Below are 6,000 nucleotides of genomic sequence, written 5' to 3'. Positions count from 1 at the left end.
GGTGGGGGGATCCGATATGAGAGAGAAGAGAGAAGGATGGAAATCAAGGAACCAGGGGCTCCGCGTGTCCCGGGGTGGGGGTGGGGGGGAGCGGAAGTACACAGTCAGACCCTTGACATTCAGCCACACACGAAAACCCAGCCAAAGCGCAACAGAAAAGAGCTGTGGGAAAGAGCTCCAAGAGACAAAGAGGGTGTGGTTCAAAGCCGTGTGGTTTTCGGGCTGGGGAAGCAAACAAGAAACAGAAGGAGCAAAGAAAGCCAGGACGAGAGCGGAGGAAATGAGAATGGGCACAAGACAGAGACAGAGAGGAAGGGCTGGGGGGTGGGGGGCAGCGGGTGGGAAGGGCTGGAGGGTGGGGGGCAGCGGGTGGGAAACCCTGGCTGGGGATTGTCTCATTAGCTGGGGGCTTTGCTTAGACTGAGCTGTGTCAGTCTCTTCCTCGTGCATCCACAGACCTCCCCGTGCGAGGCCTTGTGGGGGTGCCAGCGGCCAAGACTGGCACTGACCCTGACCGCAGTGGGGTCTACACAGGTGGGCTAAGCAGGGGGTCTGCCCATTCCTGGCGGGATCACCCTGAACCTTCCCGGAGAAAGCCATGCTTCTTAGAGCCCCGGAGGCCCGGCGCCCAGGGTACCCAGACCTGCAGGAGGGCGGCCGGGCTGGTGGCACCTTTGGAGAACGGGCATTTTTGTCAACGATACGTCATGTTTCTAAGAAGTCCTTTCTTCTGAACGATAGGAAATCCCGTCCATTAGATTACATGAAAATAATCACGCGCCGAATACGGTTCTTATCGTCAAGTAACTGGGACAGATCGTACATTCTTCCCAGGGGAGCAGGAACCGGCCGGGGAGAAGCTGATTGATTCCACTCAGGGCCCGACCCCCCGGGTCTCCGGTTCAGTCTTCCCCTTGCCGCCCGGCCACGTCAGATGTCAGATGGTGACAAGGGCAACATGACCAACGGGGAGGCAACTGTCGGACAGGAAGACAAAGGCAAAGGCAGGGTCAGAAGAGACATTTCTGCTCCCTGGTGGGTGCTCGCACCCCAAATCCCAGGGGTCACCCCCTGCTCTGGGGTCCGGCGTGGCCCCTCTGCACCTCAGTTGTGGAACCGGCTGCGGTATTCACCTTGAAAGCCTGGGAGGAGTGAGCGGACACACATGTGAAAAATGCTCGGCATAGGCTCGGCTTTCCATAAATGTTAGTTGTAATTTCACTCAACCGCAGAAACCAAAGAAACCGTTTCGGGTTGAGACGCTGTAGTTACCGGAGTTCTCTGAATCCCTTACTGAATTTCAATGTCAAGTTCTCAGCCTACGGCCTCTGTGTCCTCAAGTGCACTTGAGAAATGCTGCCGAGATATGTCATGCCGGATCCAAGAGCAGGAACTGAGACGGCCCCTCCGATGCAGTTCCCTGTGTAGAAATTAAAATGGAAGCTTGAAAGTGAATAGCTCGGATGAGAGGATGGCTGGAATAAGCCGGTATGCCATTAGGAACCAAGAATGTCCGTCTTTTTCAAAGTCAAGGGTAAGGGTAAACCAGCACACAGATTGTAAACAGTCTGCAACCTTGCAGAGTGCCTACTCGGCAGGAATGTTAACTCCTGGTCCCTCCAAAGGCCCAACAGGAGACGGTGACGTTATTCCCTTTCATCGGAGTCGGACACCGTAAACCTCTCAAGGGACAGGGCTGGCCTGTTTCCGTTGTTCGTTGAGTGAAGATGGCCTGTTGCAAAGCACCCCTCCTGGGAACGGCAGCTTACGGAGGAGGAAGGCAGTCCTTTCCCCAGCTTCCCACACAAGCCGTGTGACCAGGGCACCGATGGAGCGTGTGAGGGCAGGGTCCCGGCGGAGGCGGCGGGTGGGGACGCTGGGCTGCGGGCTCTGGTTTCTGGTGCGTAGTTTGCCGTTTGCCAGTTACGTGCAAGCGGGTAAGTCCCTTAACCTCAGTTTTTCTTCATCTGTCAAACGGGAGCCGTCTACGTATACCTAATACGTCTCCTAAGGTTGTCATGAGGCTCGAATGACAAATTGCTACTCAGCGCCACACGTGGGAAAGTCAAGTGCTGCCGTCGGAACGTAGTTAGACGATCGCCCAGTGCTGTCGACGGTGGCCATCTGTCCCCTGCACAGAGAAAAGGTAGCAAATTTGCCTGAAAGGGCACCACGGTAGATAAGCGGCAATAAACAAACCACATTCTCGTGCCTCCTGTAAGAGGCTCATACCGACGTCAGGCCACGGAGGCCTGGCTCGTGATGGCCTTTTTTTCCCACTTCCGCACTATTTTGTTGGTTTCTCGTGATTTTACCCCCCTGCGGAATCCGTTGTCTTGTCTTTTTTTCTTTTTCTCTTTCTTTTTTTGAGACAGGGTGCCAGCAGGGGAGGGGCAGAGAGAGAGAGAGAGAGAGAGAGATTGGGAGAGAGGGACTCCGAAGCGGCCTCCGGGCTGGCAGCTCAGAGCCCGACGTGGGGCTAGAACCCACAGAACCGTGAGATGGTGACCTGGGCCGAAGTTGGCCGCTTCACCGACGGAGCCACCCGGGCGCCCCGGAATCCATGGTCTTCAGAGTCACCCACGGTGTGATCCAGGGGTCCTCCCCAGCCCTCCTCTGCGACTTCTGACACTGAGCTGCAACCGGCAAGCGTCGCACCGCACCTCGGGCCGCCAGGCGCGTGGGAGGCTGAACGGCCAGACCCCCAAGGAGCTCGCGGCCACCGAGGGGCACGGCAGGGGCAGGCTGCGGTTGGGGGTGGACGGCAGCGTCAGAAAAGCAAGCGCAGCAGAGGGGCAGACGGGGCCGGGAGTGGCGGGGGAGCGAAGGACTCGGAAGAGCGGGGTGGGGGAGCCCGGCCGCCGCTGGCACCGGGGCTGGGCCGGGAAGGACTAGCAGGGCTTAGCCTGGCCGGGGCCAGGCATTCCTGGAGGGGTGGCCCAGCATGAGCGGCAGCCCGGCCTCGGGAAAGCTGGGGACCGTGCCTGGGGAAACTGAGTCACTTACACGATTAAGGCGCGCGACCCAACCTGCCGACGGGTGCACCGTGTTGGGGAAAACACGCGCCATGTTGAGAGCACACAGAAGCTTGGGTGCAGAGGAGGCTCTGAAAGCAGGGAGCTCCCTCACTCTCGATAACCCCGGGCGGGTGTAGCCGGCATCTCTGTGTCCACACGGCACTACAGCTCATGGAGCACGATGGGTCAGCCGCTTTACGTGCACAGTCTCTACAGCGTGCAGCCCCCTAGCGAGGTAAGCATCTTCTCGTTTGCTAGATGAGAAAACTGAGGATCTGAGGTGCAATGCAGTGCTTCGGGTCTCTGACGCCAATAAGTGGCAAACGCAGACCCAGCCTGTTGGGTTCTATCCACTGTGACCCAGCAGGCCTCCCTCTAAATTAGTAGCATGTGTGCCCCGGGGTGCCGGGGGCTCAGTCGATTAAGCATCCCCGACTTCAGCTCAGGCCACGATCTCGCGGCCCGTGAGTTCGAGCCCTGCGTCGGGCTCCGGGCTGACGGCTCGGAGCCTGGAGCCTGCTTCGGATCCTGTGTCTCCCTCTCTCTCTGCCCCTCCCCTGCTCGTGCTCTGTCTCTCTGTCTCACAAATAAACGTTAAAAAAAATGAAAAAATAAATTCGTATCATGTGCGCCCCAGCAGGTATCAGTGCTTTTTGTCGCAGAGCCGCGGGAAGAGAGGGGCGGAGGTCCGGCCAGCACGCCCAGGGCCCATCACGCCGGCACAGCCGTCCTAGGTGAGTGATCACCACCACATGTGACCCGACGGTCTCTAAACAACCGACACGGAGCACCGAGCTGTGTGCCTCCTGTCACACCTCCCCGGAGAGGCCCTCCCTGACCCTCTATCCTTCAGCTCGTTTCTATCTTCCGATCACCTGGGTTTTTTTCTCTTCACAGCATTTATCGCCGTCTAACAGCATATCGTTTCTTCATTTTATTGTTCATTCTTCCCCTCCTTAGAATGTAAGCTGAGGGAGAGCCAACAAGTTTGTCTTGGTAACTGATGGATCCCGAGCACGGAAAACAGTGCCTGGCCTGTAGCACATGCTAAATAAACCTTCCCTGAGCAAGAGGGAAAAAAAAATATGAGTATTTCACGCATCGTGCCGGCCTGATATTCATTTAGATATTAGAGACAACAAACGAAGAGATCTTCCCCCTCTGTCAGGCTTCTGCAGTCCAGCTGGGAGGAAAGGCAGGGACAAAATGTCACCCAAAGTAATCGCTGACAATTACATTGTCAATTAATTGTCAATTACATTGACAATGACAAATGGAGTAGTGAGGTCCCAGTCGTGGAAGCATTCAAGCAGGGGCTGGAGAGGAGACAGAAGCGATCCCCATATCAGAAAAACCTGGATAAGGGCTTTCCGACTCTAAGGTTCCATGATTTGGGGTCGTTGGGGGAAAAGGCTCTAGGGTGTGGGTACTTGCGTGATACAAGGACATGGTGTCCTTTGGGATGACTTACAGGTGAGAGGAGATGAGAACTCACTTTCCTTAAACATTCACTAACTCCTCAGGGTGAGCTTTGCTGCTGTGGGCACCCACCTCTGTGCCCGGCCCTCACCCTACATCAGCGCGGGCTGGGACCCCCGGGGGCAGGAGGATAGCCCGCACTGTCAAGGGCCAGGCAAGACCCGGAGGGTTGCACGGAAGGGAGGGTGCAAATCTGCAAAACCGCTCTGGGGTGCCCTTCCCTGGGAGGTCTGGCGGTGGGAGGGTCGCCGTCCCGGGTTGTGACTCAACCCATCCCATGATCCTCCGTTCTTGCAGAGTTGTGGGTGAGACAAGATTTTCTCTCTTTGCTTTTTTTTTTTTTTTAATGTTTATTTATTTTGAGAGAGAGAGAGAGAGAGAGAGAGAGAGAGAGAGACAGAGAGAGTGCGAGCAGGGGAGGGGCAGAGAGAGAGAGAGAGGAAGAGAGAGAATCCCAAGCAGCCTCCTGACGGTCAGCACAGAGCCCAGCGGAGGTCACTATCTCCCAGCTCGTGAACTGACTCATGACCCGAGCCGAAATCATGAACCGACCGAGCCCCCCCGGGCGCCCCCGGACGTCCTTTATTTTTGACAGCTGCCTCCACTCTCAGAACCCCGACACCGACCGGACAGCTGTCGCGTCTCTACATGGCAGCCTCAGCGATAGACATTTCTCACCTGACCTCTCGAACCGGTGATCGCTTTTTGGGCAATTCAAGGAGGGGTTGCTACTGGATTCACCCTTAAAACTGCAGACTTTTGAGGAACAAGGTGAGGCCCCGTAGAAGTTTGCAAAACAGCCCCGCCTCAAAGCATCATGTGCAGGGGAGTCACCGGAGTGCAGATGGAAATCCTGCAGCACCCCGCACGCCACCACCCTTCCCCTGGTTGGAGGCCTGCCCTCTGCCGCATGTGGGGAGGGCTTGTCTTTTACTCCCGTGATATTACATTTTACCATTTCTATCCTTGGGCGTTTCACAGCCGGTGGGCGCTGGGTTCACACGTCCAACTTTACTTCTAAAGAGCTTTTGCGTGGCCAGAGAAATCAACTGCTCGCCTAGTTGAACGGAGTGGATTTGCGCTGTGCCGTGGCAAGAGCTTTCCAGCAAGGCCCCCCGGGGCGTTGAAACCTTTTCTTCTGCAGGCCGAGAAGAGAGACTTAAGAGAACAGGCGCTCACTTCGTGACTCGTTCGCCTGGGCCTGGGTAGGAGTTCCCTCTGCTGTGCGACCTAACGCGGTCTTATCGCCAAAGACAGGTAAACGGAGGGAGGCCCGAAGGACGAAAAGGTGCAACCCGGTGTTGCAAAGAAGTGATCCGGAGCCTGTCTGTGCATCATGCACACGGTAGGTGCTGGGTGAATTCTCATGTCGATGGCTGCACGGGAGAGAGCCCCGTCGGGCCCTGGGATGTGCACCGGCGTTCTGCAGGTGCATAAGGCAACTCGGAAAGAGTACACCCCAGCATGCAGCGTGGCTACCCCACTTTCCCTTTTTAAATGTTGA

This window comes from Puma concolor, chromosome A1 (assembly GCF_028749965.1).
Source record: "Puma concolor isolate L17-30 chromosome A1, mPumCon1.1.hap2, whole genome shotgun sequence".
In the NCBI taxonomy this organism is placed as follows: domain Eukaryota; kingdom Metazoa; phylum Chordata; class Mammalia; order Carnivora; family Felidae; genus Puma; species Puma concolor.
Note: the sequence above shows the minus strand (reverse complement) of the source record.